At 42.0% G+C, this 20,687-nt stretch overlaps 1 protein-coding gene and 1 pseudogene across 1 annotated transcript in view; one reads left to right on the forward strand and one right to left on the reverse strand.

Annotated features, from left to right (window-relative positions):
* LOC122799533 (P2X purinoceptor 2-like) overlaps nucleotides 1-20,687 on the forward strand; it is a 591,133-nt gene that overhangs the window by 28,748 nt on the left and 541,698 nt on the right. The window lies entirely within an intron of this gene.
* LOC122800537 lies at nucleotides 11,974-12,124 on the reverse strand (annotated as a pseudogene).

Consider the following 20,687-nt stretch of genomic DNA (forward strand, 5'->3'; position numbering starts at 1 on the left):
TGTGCCTTACTTTTTGTTTAAGTGGGCCTATAATGTCCACTGTTGTTATCTTAAATGGGGTTTCCACAAGAGGTAAGGATATCAAAAAGCTCTTAAACCCTGGATCTGATGTCATTTTTGTTCATCCCTGAACTGATGGGCCTTTGATCTGACCTCAGATCTGACTCAGCCACTTTTACTAGACTCCCGGATCTAGCTCTCGAGTTCCTCCCTTTACCTATAATGCCCTACCATGCTGGTGTATCTCAGAGCTTGTTTGCTGGCAAATCGTTCAAATACAGATTTTTCTGCTCTGGAGATAGGAGGCTAACCAGGAATTATTACATCCTTTTTGTGAGTTTTTCTATCTGCGGTACATATTTCCTCTTCCTTCCTTTGCATTTTTACAAAATCTTATTGTTGAAGCCCTATTTTCTAATACTTTGATCTCAGTTTCCACTTAGGCCTTTCTAGCCTTGTCAGAGTATTCTTTGAGGTACTGTATTGGTATTTTCTCCTTCCCTTTCTTTCTACCCGACCTTAGGGTACCTCTGAAATCTGATTGTTGGTATTTGTTTCCTTGTTCCATATGTGTGTGTGTATATATATATATATATATATATATATATATATATATATATATATATATATATATATATATATATATATATATATAGATATGTATGTGTGTGTGTGTGTGTGTGTAAAACTCTGTCTCTGTCTTTTGGTTCCAATATGGCTGACAAGCCTATAGGGTTTAAGAAACGCACTTCCTCTGGTCATAAGATCTCTAATTCTGATGCCCACAAGGTGTGCGTTTATTGTTTGGGCACTGCCCATCTAGAAGTTGACTGCTCCATTTATTCATAGGTTCATAGGTTGATACTGGGCTATCTGCCCAAAGGCATATATTAGCCCAGCCATGTTGTGCAGTATTCACTGCCCCTTTAGTAGTTCCCTAGACCCTTGTACTAGCAGCTAGTACCCTTGGCCCCTATCTAGTAGTGCTGTTGGTGTGATACCCAATGTGAACTTTCTGTTACCCATCCACTCATCAAGGTTCCTCTTGAAGAGTGATAGTGAGGGGCTCTGTTTTATGTAGATCGGGACCCTGTTCCATAGTAAGGGAAGTCTCTGCAAAGGGAATATATCCCTCCAGCATGTTCTATTCATTGTTGTGTTGAGGTTTATATCCCTAGAGTGTGTAGCTCAAGTAGATTTGGTTTTGCTAAGATGGAGCATGCTCAACAATTCTGGGTTGGACATGGCTATGTACGTTAGACAGAGATCTCCTCTGAGAAAGCGGTATGCAACAGAGAACAGTCTTAGCTTTTTGAATTGTGCTGCATAGGGCAACTGTTTGAGGCCAGTAATCCTCTTGGTTAGGAACCTCTGTGGTCTCTCCAGCTGCTGGAGATGTCTAGCCAGGTACATTCCAATTGGTGCATTGTACTCAATAATGGGTCTGATGAGAGAAGAGTAGAGGGGCACCATTACATCCTTAGATCTTGATGCGAACTCTTTCGTGATCAGATGGGTCACATAGAAGGATTTTCTAACACTTTGGCAACATGGTTATCAAAGGAAAGCTGACTATCTGCTTGGGTCCCTAGATCCCTTATTTCTTCTTCAGATTTCAGGGGATTACCTCCTATGTTGTAGTTTATGGGTACTCTGTTTTTTCCAAAGGGGATTACTACGCATTTTTTTGCATTTAGCTTGAGACCATGGCTTTGACACCATGTATCAGTCTCATTTAGGCCTTCTGGAGGATCTCCATGTCGGCCAGAGACTCTATTATAGCACCCAGTTTGCAGTCGTCCGCAAACTTAGTCAGCCACAGCCCTTCCGTGCTTGCCTGTACTTCTGAGAAGTATATGCCAAACAGGAGGGGCCCCAGGACAGAGCCCTGAGGCACACCATACGTTACTGGTCTGGATTCGGACATTGATCAACTCCTGTGCTTTGAGTGATAGGAGAAATAAGTTGATATTAAAAGGATTGCTACCTTCTTCTGCTGCTTCTGTCTCGGCTAGGGCTCAAACCCCATCCAGTAAACCCAATAAAGGGATGTAGGACTTGGCTCCAAAAGAAAATGAGTCCAGGAAATGGTCCCCTGACAATTCTTCTCATTTGGTTCCAATTCCTGAGCCTCCCGCTAAAATTTCTAAGAAACTGGATCTGACATTAACCTCTGATCCTACAACTTCAACACCAAATTTCCTAGGATCTGATCTCCACTCTTCTTTCCAGATCCGATATCTCCTTGGCTCCATTTGATTTTTTTTACTGAGGAAACCCTCCAGAGTACCTTCCACTAGTTCATCCCAGCACCTTCCACTAATCCATCCCTTAGGTCCTCCAGCAGCTTATCTGAGGCAGAGGTGAATAGAATGATGAGGAAGTTTCTCAGAGCTCATATCCAGATGGGTTAATTCTATCTCTGTCTTCCATTGGACCCATGAGCCTGCCCTCATCTCAACCTGATGTTATTTCTCCTTATCTGATCTGAGTGGTGGTTTTGGAGCTCTCAGATCTGACATCTTTGAGAATGGTATTCCGGTAGATTAGTCCTGTCTTGAATCAATTTAAGGATAGGGGTTACAAATCAGGTGACATCAGTTGGGCTTGCCAATATGCTTTTAATCAAGACAGGACCAATCTACTGGAATACCAGACACAATCATCAGATACCCAGCCCAGAATAAGATTTGTTACTACTTTTGGTAGGAATACCAAATCATTCATGCATACTATTAACAGGCATTGGAACATTTTGTTGGCAGAAAACAGACTGTCTGAACACTTGGGGACAAATGTTCCTTTTCTTTTTGTAGGGGCCATATGTTGGGTTCCTTATTTAGTCACTATAAAAGGTTTGACTACAGGGGAACTGCCTTGACCCAAAGAACACTTACAGGAGATATATTAGTGGGATGTGTCCCTTGTGGTCATTGTTCGCACTGTCATAGGGTAAACAAAACCAAAGAATTCACCAGTAAAAACACATTGATAGTCTTTAATATCCCCTTTTTGGCTAATTGCAGTACAAACTGGGTAATTTATTTGGCCACTTGCACATGCTCTGCTTTTTACGTGGGCCATACTTCCAGACCTCTAAAATTTAGAATTGGGGAGCATATGAGTGATATTAGGAATAAAAGACAGTCCAATGCCCTTTTTAAACACAGTTGCAAGCATTACACTGCATTTAGATTTACTGTTATTGATTGAATAATAGGAAATTGCAGGGATAAAGTTGGCTGGCATAATATTTTAAATGTTAAGGAAAGGAAATGGATGATTAAACTATGGGGGCTTTTCCCTCCTGGTTTAAATGAATACCTTTGAATTGACCAATAGCAGGTCTTATGGTATCTGCCTGTAGGTATATAAGAAGGGTTTTTTTTTGTTCTACTGTTTGTATTTTGTTTGTCTTCCACTGAAGAAGGCTATTAAGCCGAAACTGATTTGGTTGGGTGTTGGGAGGGTTTTTTTCCCTTCACCCATGTCAGTATATTCTTTTGTGTATTATAAATTGCTTTACCACACTTTGTGCTGGCTCTGACTCATTTTGAATCTTTGAAAATGTCCCTGTTGGATCTGAAAATAGGCCGTTCTTCCACTCTGACCATGTCCCTGAGTCACCCAGCTCTGATCTCTTCACAGCAGGTTGACTCTTGTAGCTCAAGTGTTGGCGCTGGCTCCAGGGGGTTGGGGTTGACTTGGAAGCTGTTGGAGTCATCCTTGCCACTTGGTGCCTCAGCATTATATAGCTCGGCTCTGACTCCTTCCTTGAGGCAGGGATCCATGGCGATTCAGAGTTTGGTACAGGTAGCTTTGGCACCAGTGTGACTAGCTGTTGTTTCTCCTGGACTTTCTGCCTTTGAGATAGTTGAAGCGGGCTTTCTCTATAACCAGAGAGAGGGCATCCTTACCCTCTTCAGAGTCCATTCTGTTTCCTCCATCTAATTTAAGCTCTGTGCCTCTCATGCCTATTCCACCATGACAGCCACCTCATACTAGCCTTCAGACAGTCCTTGTCAGGACTTCCCTCCCATTTCTGATACCTCACCAGATCATCCCACTTATGAGGTTCCTAGAAAGAGGACATACAAAACAAACCACCTAAATTTCCCTCAGGAATCTGTCTTCGAGGACATGGACTTTGATGAAGGAGAGTAGTCCCCCAGATCTCCACCTGATGATGTCTCCTTTGGAGAAATCCTGGAACTTCTTAAACAGAGAGGTGGATGATCTTCTGATACCCCTTCCCAAAATGAGTCCGTGTTCTTGGAGACTTTCAGGGCTGGCCCAGCCATTTCCTGGGTGGTCCCTCCAGCTGTAGAGTTGATTGACCTTATTTCTCACCAAGCATGGAAGGAGCCTAATGCAATGGAACCCATACTTAAGAGGCCATATAAGTTTCTAGCTCCAGCTAAAAATAGGGCCCACTGGAGCAAGGGATTCCCAGTAGATGCCATAGTGGTGGTGGCAGCCACTAAGAGGGAGCTTGTGGAACAGAGCTCATCTGTCCATCCTCCTATTAGAGACTCCTGAGCCATGGACAGATGTGGTAAGTGTATTTATGCTTCAGAAACCTTTGCTCTACAGTCTCTGAATTATTTGGCACGCTTCACTAGATTACACAGGGATTTGATCAAGGAGTTTTCCAAATATCTTTATTATTTATTTATTTATTTATTTGATATTTATTTACCAGGAGTGTCCGACTGGGTCAGAAAGAACCCATTTTCAGTGAAGGCCTGGGGAAAAGAGCTCCAATTACAGAGATATACAAACTTTGTACAAATAACATAAAAATTATACAGAAACATGGTAGTTAAAAAAGTTCCAAGAAGTTAGCACATTGCTGTGAGGTATTTGAAGTACAGAAGGAGAGAGAGAGAGATACAGTATGTGGCCTGAACCGTAAAAGGGGTTAGCCTACAGTGGCACAGTCAGGAGTTAATCATGTGTTGTTTCAGTACGCATTTAAAGGCAAGTAGGTTAGAAGTTCTCACAGTAAGTGGAAGAGAATTCCATGCTTTTGCAACATAGTGGAATTAGATGCTTAATCCAGCTGACATAGATGGTTTGGATATAGTGAGAAGCACTTTATCTGTGGACCTAAGTGATCTGTTTGGGTTGTATGGTTTATTGATGTTGTTTAGAGCTTGGCAGGCTAGGGGTTTGTAGACCATGTTATGGGGAGTTAAAAGTTGGGTATAAAGTAAGTAGCTGGGGAATTCTATCCAGTTTAGTTTTTTAGTGCCAGACAGTGATAGGTTCTGTTTTTTGAGTTGGTCGCAATCTTGGCCACTTTATTGTAGCATTGTTCCATTTTTGGATCTGGAAGAACCCTGTAAATTGGTAAGTATTGGTGTCTGTAGAGAAGGGTGGATAGAAGGAAAGTTTTGGCAAGGATGACTTTGGAAAAAGACATGAGGGTGTGTTTGTTTCTATATAGTGTGCCAAGTTTCTGATAGGTTTTCTTTATGTTATGTTGTATGTGGAGATCAAACTTTAGGTGATCATCTATGATTACATCAAGTAGCCTGGTGTGATGGACAGTTTCAATGCTGGTGTTATCAGAAGAGAGAATTTTGAAGATGTTTGGATTAGTAGTACAGTTGTTTGGCAGAAAGAGAAGCAGATTACTCTTTTGGTTTGAGGAATAGCTGGCAATTAAAGAGCTAGGATTCAACAGTGGAAAAAGTTAGCTGAGTATTGGAGAGAAGCTGGCTAGTATGTGAGAGGTACAGATTATTGTGGTGTCATCTGCATACTGAATGAGTGTTCCACTAGTGGATGCAGAGTGTAGGTCATTAGTAAAAATATTAAAAAGCAGGGGTCATTCCAGAATGAATCCTTGAGGTACAATGGTGGAGTCTGCTAGAAAGGAGGGAGATAACATTAGACCATTTTACAGCATGCTTTCGATTATATAAGTAGTTATGGAACCAATTTAGTGTGTGGGGGGTATCTCCTAGGTTAGATAACTTTTTCAAGAGTAGAGTGTGACACAGTGTTGAATGCCTTTGAGAGGTCAAGAAATAGAGCAGATACATAGCAGTCTGAGTCTCTAGCTCTGTTTACGTGATCAGTAAAAACTAGGAGGGCTGTACTTATGTTGTGGCAGGGATGGAAGCCATGTTGTTTGTTTGTAAGTAGATTTTTATGTTGTAAATATTTCAAGAGTTGAATATAGGTTCATAGGTTCATAGGTTGGTACTAGGCTGTTGGCCCTAGGGCCTATACAAGCCTAGCCATAACAATTCCCTGGCTATTTCTTCCCACACTATTTACTTCCCTGGACCCCTGTCTTGCAGGTTGACTGACGTGATCCCTGGGGTGAATTTCCTTTCTCCCATCCAGTCATCAAAGTTCCTTTTGAAGAGGGCCAAAGAGGTGCTCTGCTTGACATGTATGGGCAGTCTATTCCAGAGTCTGGGGAGTCTCTGGGTCAGGAACCTATCCCTTCAGCATGTTTTGTTTATTGTGATGACAAGGTTTAGATCCCTGGAGCATGTGGCTCTGAGGGTTGGGATTTCTTTAAGTGTAGCATGTCCAACAGCTCTGGGTTTGACATGGCCTTGTATGTTAACCAGAGATAGCCTCGGAGTAGACAATATGCGACAGAGTATAGCTGGAGTTTTTTAAGACGGTCAGCATAGGGCATCTACTTTAGGCCTGTGATTCTTTTAGTGAGGTATTTTTGTGGCCTTTCCAGTTGTTGCAGATGTCTTGAGAGGTACATACCAAACAGGGTGTTGTATTCTATAATGGGTCTAATGAGGGATGAGTACAGTGGGACAATGACCTCCTTTTTTTCTGGATGAAAAGCCCTTAGTGATGAGGTGTGCCACATAGAAGGATTTCCTGACTGTTGTGGCGATGTGGTTATTGAAGGTGAGTCCACTGTCCACCTGTGTCCCTTTCTCTTATCACACTTTTGGTGTTTAGTGTACTGCCACCTATGTGGTACTTCACGAGTACATGTTTTTAATATATATGGATACAGTTTTCCATTATCTTAGAGATGGGAGAAAGTATGGCTATGGGACAAAAGTTTGTAAGTTCTGTGGAGTTACCTCCTTTGTGAATAGGGATGATATTAAGTGTTTTCCAGATGTTAGGTGCCTTGGATTCAGATATAGATCAATTGATCAGATGCTGACAGGGAATGCTACAGATTAAGCTGCTAAGTTTAGGTAAGTAGGAGGTCAGTAGAGGTAGAACAGGGTCTGAGTTTGAGCAGCAATCTTTTTATCAGACTTGTAGAGACTGGCTGAAGAGAGAATGTGGGATAGTTCTCAGGTGTGGCTTCTGTGGATATGGGGTAGGGGGATCTTGGATGGATGAAAGAGGAGTGTTAGGGGTTGCTAAAGGGGAAGAGAAGAAAGTATTACTTGTTTTAGAGATAAGATTGATTATAGATATGTGAAGTGACTATAACATTTTTCAGCAATTTGGCAGGCTGGGGAATTGAGTTAAATCTTGAATTCTTTCTTAGTTCCAGGTTGGAGTAGAGTTGTGATAGTGGACCAGAATTTTTTTGGACTGGTTTTGTGTTTGTGCTGTAGAAGACTACAGTATAGCTGTTTTATCTGTGGTAGCTTGTTTTTTGTTTGGTTATGCAACTGTTTGAAAGTAATCAGATCTTGTTCTTTATTCCTTTATTTCCAAAGAGCCAGGGCTGCACCCCTTTTTCTCATTAGGTTTTTACTTTCCTTAGTTAGCTAGGGCATGGGATTGTTTTTGATTCTTTTGGAGCAAACTGGAGCTAAGGTATCTAGTAGTTTTAGAAAGCAGTTATTAAAGTAGTGTACTGCCTCATCTAGTGGCATTGCTTTTAGTGATTTATAAAGTAGGTCATTAAACCTCCTTTGGAGAAGTCAGTGAGATTACGAACAGATTTTAGTGTATGGGTTTTTGGTGGATGTGTGTTTACCCGAATGGCGAAAGCAGGTAGTTGGTTACTAAGAGAGTTAAGATATGCACCAGCACTGGTAAAATTGGAAGGGTGTGATACCAGGATCCAGTCTAAGGTAGATTGTTGAATTTAGTGTTTGTTGTACCTAGTAGGGCAAGAGATTAATTGAGTAAAACCATATAGGTTGATGCTGTTAGTGGATTGCTGGGATGTGAAAGTTTGCCAGTCTATGTTCATGTCTCCTAATATGATAATTTCATGTTGTAATGTTTGGGTGGTCCAGCAGAGTTTGTCTTCAAGAATAGAAGTGTTAAGACCTGGAGGTTGTTGAGAACAATTATGCAGATTGTCTTTGTATTATTAATGTTTAAGAAGGATACCAGCAATTCTGCTGGGGAGAATGTAAGGGTATCTTTTATGTATTTTGTGATACTGAAGTTGTCAGGACAGAGTAGTGGTATGCTTCCACCTTTCGTATGGGTTCTATCAGCCCTGATTATGCTATAGTAGGGAGGCAGGATATCGAAGTCAGGTGTGTTGAGTTTTAGCAAGGTTTCAGTAAGGCTAGTATGTCAGGTTTGTACTGGTCTATCCAGGCATGATGGGTAGATATTTTGTTGCACAGCCTTCTGATACTAAGGGTCATGAAGTTTAATTTTTTATTGGGTGTACTGTAGGGATGATTAGTTGTAGGGCCAGCATTAGGGTGGATGTCACCACATTGAGGTAGCAGAGATATTAGAAAGGAATATACAATGTTTAGATTTTTGCAGGGGGTGGAAATTAGAGGTATGAGATAGGGTGGGCTATGTGCAGAATCCAATAGTTTGGGGACTAAGTAACAGGGTAGGTTATATAGAAGTAGTTGAGGAGAGATATTATGGAAACTGATGGTGTACAAGGTAGCTGGAAGAGTATGTATTTGTGGGGATCAATAATATAGGGAAGAGTTGTGGAAGTGACGTTGAGAGTGTAAGTACTATAAATAAGGAGGTCATTGTGGTTAAGAGTATTGTTGTGAGGTAGTGGGACATGTTTGCAAGCTAGGATTGATTGAGCTACTAACTGTGTGGAGTGTTTGGCGTGGGGTGTGAATAGTAGGTGTGAGTTTGGAAGTAGAGCTTAGGTAATGGAAAGATTGGAGGGAGCTTGTGATTGGAGTAGGAGAGAAAGGTGAAGCTATGTAGGTATAAGTGTAGGTGTAGTGGGGATAGATGGGAATTGGGTGTAGGGTAGGGGAGCAGAGTCACCCAAGTGGAGTGAGGGTGAATGGAGTGGGTTGGACCTGGCTAGAACTTGTTAGATAGTCAGAAAGAAAAACAATCAGTAGATTTACCGTCCGTTCATGCAGGAGTGAACTGCAGTGAAGAGCAAAGGTACAATAGTAAAGAAATAGGACTAGTTGTAGACTAGCAGTTTCAATATATAGTGTACAGGAGGACAGATATTATATTAAAACAGAAAACACTTAGGAAATACTAGACTAAGAATAGTGTACAGGAGGACAGATATTTTATTAAAAAGAAAAACACTTAGGTAATACTAGACTAAGAGTGAGAAGAGAGTGGACCTATTGAGAACAGAGACAGGGTTTCTTTGATTTAAACAGAGGTTAGTGGGAAATGGCGCAGCTACCTACACAAAGAATGTAACTACAGGAGAGAGCTTTATCATTAGTGAACAAATATACTAGTTTTAAAGGAGAAAACGTCTTTGGGGGAAGGAGGGATGTGTGAGTGAGTTCTGGTGATATACAAATCACTGCAAGTAAGGTATACCTTAAAATACAGTGCATAGTTAGAAGTAAAACATACATTAAAATTATCTGGAGGTTGTGGTGATGAGGGAATTCTTTGCACTAACGCTGTTCTTTTGCTTCTTAGGTCTGTTGCCCGCAATAGTTGGGCTAAGTCTGCTGGTTGAGTGTGCAGGGCTGTTTAAAGGCTTATACCTGTGGAAAAGAAGGGGAATAAATGTGATATTAATTAGATATCTAGGATTAAAGGTAGTAAGTATCTGTGTTGGATATACAAGGAACAGGAGAGCTATAGTGAAAGTTAGTGAAGAGAAAAGTGGAGGGACTGTATAAGAGGAGCACTAAATAACTAGTACAGGTGGAGGAAGAGGAAGGGCCCTTCCAGGGAGACAACCTGCAGGGTGTGACTGGCCTTGTGGAATTTTCCTTTGGCCACCAAGGAGTAGATCTGTTCTTATGAGGGCTTCTAAATCCTTGTGCTTTCTGATCTAGAGCAGCTATGAGGACTTTGTGAATTTTTCTGACTGCCTTTGGGTATAGGGCGAGGTTGTATGGCTCTGCCTGGGCAGGAGCTCTCTAGGCCCCAACACTGTCTGCCTGGTGTTCCCCTATGGACTTCAGTCAGGGCAGATGCCTCCAGGTCTCTCCTTCGAACTGGCCAAGAGACCTCCTTCCCTGGCCGCAGTCCCTGCCTCATTTTGGGAGACCCTGCAGCCTCCACATCTCCTGCAGGCTGGCCAGTCATGCTGGATCATGCCTGCCCTCAGTGCCTCTCAGGGGAACTTCCCTGTAATCCCAGCTGGCCTCGTGGAACTCCCTTCAGCTGCCAAAGGGCAGATCCGCTGTCATGAGGACTTCTGAGTCAACCTTCTTTCAGACCCAGGGGACCTCTGGGGACTTTGTGATTTTTTGGGGATGCCGTTGGGTACGGAGTGAGGTTGGATACCTTTGCCCTGGCAGGAGCTCTCCAGGCCCAGCCACCATCACCTGGCACTCCCTTAAGGACTTCCATTGTGGGGGGCTCTGCCTAACCCCCTCACCCTGGCAGGAGCTCTCCAGACTCTACTGCTCTCAGCCTGGTGTTCCCTTATGGACTTCCATCACAGAGGCATTGTCTCACCCCCCCCCACCCTGGCAGGAGCACTCCAGGTCCACAGCCATTCACCTGGTGCTCCCTTATGGATTTCCATCATGGGGAGTGAGGGCAAGGGTTGGTGCGATGGTGATTGTCTCCCATGACCCCACAGCACAGCTAAAGCTGATGCCATGGGTTATAACACTCTGGGGAGGATAAACACCTTCCATGCAGCCTTCCCGGGTGACCTAGAGCTGGTCACAGTGCACCGCTATGGAGGAAGTATGACTGACCATGGCTGGCATGTCCAGGGATGGTCCTCTACCCCCCTGGAACAGGAGGGGGATCCACCTCGCCCGGGTGGCTGACACAGACACCGAGTTGAATCCTCCAGATGGACCCCACCTGTTTACCTCTGAATGGTTTCACGCCCTCTTGAACTCTCTATTCAAAGTGTTTTTCAACTTTCTTGTCCACTATTGGTCTTGTGCCAGTCTTTAGCCTTAGATGGAGTTTACCACCCACTTTGGGCTGCATTTACAAACAACCCGACTCCGAGAAGACCTGATCCCTATGAGCATTGGGCTGCAACTGGCCTCACACGATCCATGGACTGAGCCTCAGTCACAAAGACTTGGAGACCCTGGGCTGCACCAGGGAGAAGCACTTGTGTATGCCACATTTCCCTGCACCCGTCTCCAGGGTGGAGATTCGGTGCTGGGCTCTTCTCTCTTCACTCACTGTTACTGAGGGAATTGTGGTTAGTTTCTTTTCCTCCACTTAATGATATGCTTAAATTTATTAGTTTGCCACTTCTGATTTGAGGTTGCATTCCAAGCGTGGTCTTGGGGGGCAGGTGGGGGTCACAGGGATGGACAGAAATGCCACTCCTCCCCTGACTCGGACCCGGTCCCTTGTAGCTAGACTCCAGGAGGCAGAAGACGGCCGACATCACCCTGGTGTGCGGGAAGCATGTGAGGGACATTGGCCATGCCTCAGGAGGACAGCCGAGTGATGGTCCTACTGACAGTCTCTGGGGGCAGGCCAGACACATGCCTCTATCCTCCTGATCATGGACCAGACTGGCTTTCCAGCTCGGGGTGACAGAGACTTCTCTAATCCATCCGTGTCTCACCTTGGAGGGACAGGGGCCATGACGGGCTCCCTCAAACCCCTGGCAGCATCCTTGCTGGGGGCAGGACACCCCAGGGGTGATGGAAGGCACAGTGACAGACATGGCATAGTCCCAGAAGTAACCCGGGACCGCAAAGTCTGTTCAAAGTGTCAATGATCAATGTGTCCTGCAAGTCACATTAGTTCTCGCAGCTAGCTGCATTCTTCATCAATGCATGAGATGAGTGATCCACCACTCAGAGTCATACTGGTCTCACTCAGTCACATGCAGGCACTAGTGCTAATGCGGCATTGTACCAAGAGACAAGCAGGTGAGGTTTCACGGGCGTCATCATGGACATCTAGACCAGGGTTACTGGACAGCAGGTAGTCCCGCTGCGGCCTGCGTGCGTCCAAACCGCCATCCTTCCAGGTCTTTGAATGATTTCCTCAGAGGGGGCAGGGGGTCCTCTGATACCCATGACCACTGTCAAGGGGAGAGTGCACCAGCGTATGCCCCTGAGGGTGCCCACACAGCACAAGGGAAGAGTGTAGCACCCTTTCCCCTTCCCATGCATGCAGTCTGTCACCTCCGGGATGAATGAAGGACTACTCCACTGCCCAGCAACCTCCTTCATGACCATCCCCTCAGGGCAAAGGAGGAGCACCTGTGCCTCCCAGTGTGTGGATAGGACCCCCCTCCTACTGCCAGGAGGTGAGAAGGAAAGATGCCACCCAACCTCTCACTCCCCCTTCCCCCCAGGAGTCACTGGCTTGGTCGGAGAGAGAGAGAGAGAGAGAGAGAGATTGAGAGAGAGATTGAGAGAGAGATTGAGAGATTACCCAGACCTGTTGAACAAGGGTAGACACACTATTCAGTGTAGCATGCATACCGTCCTGGACATCTAAGGGCATCACATACCTGTTATTGCTGAATCTAATGTGGCTGAAAGCCACTTATCCCTCTAAGAAGTTGGAGATGATCAGAAGTTCTTACTCACAGGTTACAAGTTATGAAAGTGATCGATCTCCCATTCTCATCCTACAGCCAAGATGGTCCTCAAAACATTAGAATCAATGGCAACAGCGATAACTCTAGTTACATTAGCTAGATTTCATATGCAGGTCCTGCAGTGGAAACTTTCAGTACAGTGGTCTATTCTTTAGCATCCTTTAAGCACTCTAGTCAAGATTTTCAGGGTTTGCAAGGAATGTCTTCTTTGGTGGATTCATTCAGGAAAAAGTTTGTCAATGTCACTCCTTTGTTCACCTACAGCCAGTAGCTACAGTCACCATGGATACCTCCCAAATTAGGTGGGATGGGAGGCATATCTTGTGAAGGATAGTCCAAGTTGCATGAGCCTTGGAAGAGACCAATTTGCACATCAATGTCCTAGAAATTAGAGGAGTCCTTCTTGCACTGCAGGCTTTCCAAAATGTTCTTCCCTCAGGGATGATTATGATACAAACAGACAACATGTCTGGTACATCATCAAACAGGAAGGAACCAGATCTTAACCACTGTGTCGAGAGGCAATGGGAGAGTGGCAGTGGGCAGTCTCTTCCAGGTGTTTTCTTATGGTAATGCATATACTGGGGAAAACCAGTATGCTTGTAGATAGACTAAGCAGGTCCATTTTTATGCCTCATGAGTGGTCTCTCAATCAGAGAGTGGCGGAAAAGATATTTCATCAATGGGGCCAGCCATGTTGTGATCTTTTTGCTTCTCCCCTGAACAATAGGTGCAGCAGGTTCTTTGCACTGGTCCCTCCACTGGGGGAATTACCAAGAGATGCTGTATTCCACAACTGGCCCTATGGTTTCCTTTACATTTATCCCTATTACCCCTCATCCCCAAATTACTACAGAAAGCATCCCAGATGAAGAGCACAGTCATCCTCATTGCACCCATTTGGCCTTGTCAGGTTTGGTTCGCCTTCATTTGTCCTCATCTCTTGTATCTACCCTGGATACTGGATGCATGTCTAGACCTTCTGTTTCATCTGACTGGGATAAAACACCCAGATATCAGTGGCCTCAAGTTGACTGCATGCTTACTCCAGTTTCAATAATGGCTAGACAGTTGGGGCTTTCCTCCCCAGTTTGACATATTCTTTTATCCTGGCAGAAGCTTTCTAACAGGAAAATTTATAAAAGTAAATGGAAAAGATTTTCAGTGTGGGCCCTTGAGAGATACCTGGACTCTTTCTCTGCCCCATTCTCAGCAGTTCTTGATTTTTTTTTGGCTTCAATTTTTAACAATGGGGTGAGTTATTCTACTATTAAAGTTCAGTTAGTGGCCATTTCAAATTTTCACTCAAGTGAGAATCATTCCTTCTTGGCTACCTTGAAATTGTGTAAGGCCTTCCTTAAGTGTACCTTTTTGCTCAGGTCCCTATTTAAAAATCATACTCCCCCTTGGAATTTAACCATTCTGTTACAAGCACTTACCCTACCTCTGTTTGAGCCTTTGGCTAAAACTGACCTTATGATCTTGTCCTGGAAAATGATTTTTTTGGTCATTATCACTTCTTCTAGATGAGTATCAGAACTACATGCCCACTACGCAAGATCTCCATGCTTGATTATCCATAAGGATAGGGTTTCATTATGCATGAACTCATCCTTTTACCTAAGGTGGCTTCTGAAACCAACATAAATCAGGTCATTAGCTTACCTGTGTTCTTTCCAAAGTTCTCCAGCAAAGGAAAATACATTCTGCATCTTTTGGATGAACACCAGCAGCTTAGATTTTATCTGCACAGAACCCAAGGTTTCCTGAAAACTGACTAATTATTTGTATCTTCTCCAAGAACAAATTGGGTAAAGCAGTGTCTAAAGTAACCCTGGCTATATGGTTGACTAAATGTATATTATTTGTTTATAAAGAGAGATGTTTATCTTTACCTAAGTCCCCAAAGCACATTCCATGAGGTCAGTAGTCACTTCATCTGATTTTTTGGTCAGGGGCGTCCTTAGATGATATTTGTGCAGCTGCCACTTGGTCCAATGCTCATTACTTTATTGTGCATTACAAGTTAGACATATTATCCAGAAACAGGGTAGCATTTGGTTCCTCTGTACTGTGGGATATCCTTCCATGAGGATCACCCAATATACATGCAGCTGGGGAGTCTGTCCCATCAGTTGAGGAATGAATAAAGATGACAACATCAGATACAAAAGTTATGTACTTACCATAATGATGCATCTGTTTTGATTATTTTCATTCTTCTAAAACCACGAAACTGCAAATCACAAACACACAGCATACACACCACACACATACCACAATACCCACATTACAAAAAGAAAAAAACACAAAAGCATAACACCACACATCCACAAACCTGCACTACAAATAAGCAGGGGGCAAGCCCCCCTGCACCCCCATGTGGGGGGGCTGTGCCTCCCACACCCCCCACTTATATATACTAACTCTGAGATCACACAAACAGAAAAAGACAGTAAACTTAAGCGCGCGCACGCACACACACACACACACACACACACACACACACACACACACACACACACCACCACCACCAACACTTACACACTCATACTTTCATCTACCTACCCTAACCCACATGTACAACTTACAAACACGCTCACAAACACTCAAACTCCTACCCAAAACCCTTACAAAACACTCACTTACCTTAAATTCCACCTAAATCCACACACTACACCAGACACCATACACAAAACACTGCATGTAACATAGCGTAAAGCCATAATCATGAATTCAAGATATTTGGATTCCCGATTATGCACTTCCGCTATTTTAAAAATTCGACTTTATGGTCTCGAGATACTGAAATTCGAGATTTCAGTATTTCGAGATTATAAAGCAGAACCGATGTCATAAATATGCTAGTTTTGGGGTAGCAAACTTGATCTGAGGAATTCCAGGATGGTGTGCCATTATGGGTAAAGGGAGGAGCTCAAGAGCTGGATCCATGAGTCTCGTAAAAGTGGCCAAGTGGGATTCAAAGTCAGATCTGAGACCCCTCAGTTGAGGAAGAATGAAAAAGGACAACACCGATCTATATCATTTAGGGATATTAAGGACACTGGCATTGATTTGCATCTAGAAAACAGAGAATTATTTGGTAGGTCTTGTTGGAAGCATGTAGACCATTAGACTTCACTGAAGCTCTAAGTTTTATATTTTGTTTAAAAAGAAAACCCATGAAATATAAATTATTATACATTTCTAATTCCTTATGCTCCACATGTTTTATCATAGTTTTAATGCATTTGTACAGTCACACTTTTTGAAGACTAGCTTCTTAGCTGTTAAGTCACCATAGGTTCGTAGATGTGTACTAGACTAATGGCCCTGGAGCAATCTACTGGTATTGTGATTGGTCCTTTTGGGGGGGTAAAGTTGGCACTGAATCTGTCGGCCAGTATATTGGCAATATCTGTTGGCTCGATATAGGAGGTGCCATTGTACAACAGCTCTGAGCAAATCTGGGTATTGCCATGGAGATTTTTTATATAACTATAGAAGGCTTTGTGGTTGTCTTTACAATCTGCTACAATTCTATTTTCATAGCTAGCTTTAGAGGATTTGATGAGGATTATTTTATATTATTTAAGGTGTTTTTTTGTTCCTGTGTAACCAGTCTGATGAAGTCTGTTTCTCTTTTGCTAATGAAAATACTTGTACTGGTTTCCTTGTGCACAGGCAGTCCCCAGGTTAAGGACAAGATCCATTTTTAAGTCTGTCCTTAAGTCAAATTTGTATGTAAGCCGAAACATGTAAATGGAACATTCTACTGTATTGTACTGCAATACAGTACAGTACAGTAGAATGTTCCATACAAAAAAACATATGTTAAACTTGCCTCTTTTTAAGCTTCACTTCACATTTCTGTACTACAGGCATCACCCATGAATGTGTTCCACTCTTTCCTGAACTTTTAGACCTCTGCCAGACCTCCTACTGTCATCTAGACCCTAGTGAGCCACAATGCCATTTGCCCATTCTACTGTACAGTACAGTAACTGCTTCAATACTGTGTACTGTACAAGCAGTCTTGACCAATCAGATCACTAACACAGCAATCTCTTAACCAATTGTATCTTTTGTTCTTAGTAAAGGCAGAAGTAACTGCTCCAACAAGACATGCGAGCAGCTTCACGAATGGGGAAAAGGAAAGTACAACAGAATTCTTCATTTTAAGATAAGATTCGAGCAACTTTAAAGATTTTTATTTATTTTCATGTCATTTCCAACATTGCAGCAGCCTGTTCTTATCAATGGGTCATCTGTAAGTCGGATGCCTGTAACTTGGAATAACAAAAATCAGTCCGTGGGAGACTGCAACCACTCAATTTATTATTAACGTCAGTAAAGTGCAGTATAACGTTTTCGTCAGCATAAATCATTGACTTCATCAGATACATAGTGGATTGCCATGGCCTAGCTTATATACTATGTTACAATCAATTAAAACTTTCATTTAATTAAAATTTAAAGAAATACAACCACATTCACTACTTAAATACTATACAGTCAGTGTATACTATAAAATATTTATGAATAATGCATTTAAAATTAAAAAAAACTCATTTTTAAACAACCACCTAAAACATCAATAATATTTTAAAATGTTTATGTCAAGAAATATGTTGCTTGTAAACACCTTATTTCACAGCTTACCAGCTTTCAGTTTTAACAATGGGACAATAGACATAGTATCATTTAGGCCAGGGGTTTTATTGGCTTCTAAAAAAAATTTGCCAATAGGTTTCCCTATGCTCTAATTTAATCTCCCAAGGACCCCCTCTGTTGTCTCGGACCATGGTTTCTAATACAAAAAATTCAAACCTAGCCTGTTGGCATATCAATGTATGCCGAAACAAGGCATTATTAGAATTTTGTTTCTGTACTTCATAATTATGTTGGTATATCCTCCTTTTCAAGTGTCTTTCAGTTTTATCAGCGTAAAACCCTTGACATTTTTGACAGGTAGCTATATATATCAACCCTTGACTATTTCATTTGGAATAAGTTGTTGCCCTTATCCATCTATTTCTAGCTGCAATATATATTTTGTCAGTATGTGATATATATTTACATTGTGAACATGTTCCACACCTGTATGTGCCTTTACGTTGGTTGGAAAATCTATTAATACTGGGTTCATATTCCAGTAAATTCTTAATGTTACTCCCCTTTCGGAACACTGTTCTTACTGTTTTTCCTTTTAAATTATTAAGATCAGTAATGTCCCGAAAAGTTTCCCATTCCTGTTCTATTATTTTCCTAATATTACCGGAATTGGCACTGTACTCAGTGATAAAGCCTTTGTTGAACCCATGAATAAGATCATGCTGTCCACCATCTCTATTAGATTTTTCCACCTTACCTGTACCCAAAATTGGTTGGTATTTGGTCTTCCTACCATCCTGGACTTCTTTGAGAATACCTGAAATAAATTCTTCAGGGTATCCTCTCTCCTGAAACATCCCAGTAAGCTTTAAACATTCTAGTTGATAGTCCAAGTCATCCGAAGTCATACGCGATGCCCTAACAAATTGGCCCTTAACTATGCCCTTTTTCTGATGTCTTGGATGAGAACTATTATAATGGATGTAGCTGTTAGAGAAGGTGGGTTTTCTGTAAATGGAAGATTTAAAACCAGTATCCTGCACACTCAAGGATACATCCAAATAGTCAACCCGATGAGTATTGACCCGATAAGTGAAGGTCAAAAAATCAGTAGTGGAGTTTAGATATTTCATAAATTCTTCTATAGTACTTGTCATACCTGTCCAAAAAATACAGATATCGTCCAAAAACCTGGAGTAAAATATCCAATTTTTGCTATATTCACTATTTAAGATGTGCTTCTTCTCCCATACTGACAAAATAATGTCAGCATAGGTGGGGGCGCAATTTGCATCCATAGCCACCCCAGATATCTGTTTGAAATATTCCCCAGAAAAATAAAGTTGTTATGCAATACTAGATCCGCCAATTCCATAACTAAGAAGATGTCATTATTACAAGCATGTGGTTTGTCCCTCATAGCTTCTTTTAACCAAAGTAATCCCTGCTCATGTGGTATGACAGAAAAAAGGTCAACGACATCTGTGGTGAGAAATTGTAGGTTAGGAACATTAAACTCAGGAACAACTTTACATAAAAATTCCTAAGAATCCTTAAATAAATATTGTTCTCTGCCCCACATTTGTTTAAGCTTCCAATCCAGAAACTTAGATAAGGGAGATATCTTGGATCCCTGAGCAGAGACAATAGGCCTTAAGGGCGGATTTTCAACATCTTTATGAATTTTTGGTACCCCAAATATTGCAGGTACCCTAGGATTCTCATTTTCAAGATATGTATATGTGCTGAAATCTATAACCCCTTGATCGATTAAATCCTTAATGGATAAATCTATTTTTTTGTATGAAATATTGATCTTGCTAATTGAAACAGATCTATAGCATGTATCATTATGTAAAATAGCATACATTTTACCTGCATATATTATTTTATCCATAAGGACTATGCCACCCCCCTTATCTGGTTCCATCACCCTAATATTGGGGTTGTGGCCTAGTTCAAGTAGTAAATTTTCCCCTTCACGATCTATTACTATAGATGGTACAGTATTTACCATTTCTGGTTCCTGTTCTTGTTCCTGTTCCTGTTGAACCCCCCCCCCCTGTAGGGGTAATTCCCTTGAAAAAAATGATTGGAATCCTGGTTGTTATGTTGGTTCCGAATCCTCTCTGACCGCCTTGGAAGGGGTTCCTGTCCCTCATGATTATCACTGAACCCTTCTCCCCCTTCCCCCAAATTGTCAACATCAAATACTAAGTCCTCTCTGTTAGGAGTATGGGTATCATATCCATCCCTGTGATAACTGGAACGTATAGGAGGGGTGCCGGGTATTGCAAACCTTCCTGATATTCCTTAATATCTCTGTTTAACTTTTTATGTTTTCTATTAAGAATTTCTTCACATTTTTTATCTACCTGTGCTCTAATGTCATAATACTTTTTCTTTTCTTGTTCTGCAGTGAACAGCAAGTCATTAGTCACAATATCATTGTATTTTTCTATATCACTATGTTTGTTTGTGTCTTTTGGCTTTTCCCGGTTAGGGGTCGCCACAGCGGAACTCCGGTCCACTAATGATTGGTAGTGGATCTTTACGTACCGGGTTACCAGCCCTGACACACAACCTTCAAAGAAGGCACGCCCCATTCACGTATGCCTCCACACAGAAGACGCTCTAGCTGAGAATCGAATGGGACAACGTCTTGCTATGAGGCGACAACGCTACCACAGCACCACCACCGCAGTTTTTTTTTTCTATATCACTATGTAATTTACAAATATCTTTTTCATTTTTGTTGATAATGGCTTGTACTATTTCTAAACCACAATTGTCAAAAGCTCTGACAAGTTCTTTTTCAGGTCCTTAGTCGAGCAGGTTTCCATATATATTACTACAGTGACCTCTTGGTCATGGACATATTTTTTTATCTATTCACTAAGGGCTTTAAATATGTTCCACAATGTAACAGCAATATTACTAAGGTCATTATGGATCTTAAAATGTTTATTAGAAAACTTAATTTGGAAAACCTTTTTGGATCTGATATACAACATGTGGATACCTCCACCCCTACTAGGTCCAGTACCTTCAATCCACACATACACCCCCAATTGAGAAACCTTGAAAACAGAATTGAAAAACAAATCAGAAATGTAAACAGATACAACAGATTTTCCCCTAATCTAGGAAGAACTGAACATAATTTACTCCTTGAACTAGGCCACAACCCCAATATTAGGGT

This window comes from Protopterus annectens, chromosome 4.part0 (assembly GCF_019279795.1).
Source record: "Protopterus annectens isolate FY-2018-M chromosome 4.part0, PAN1.0, whole genome shotgun sequence".
Lineage (NCBI taxonomy): Eukaryota > Metazoa > Chordata > Ceratodontiformes > Protopteridae > Protopterus > Protopterus annectens.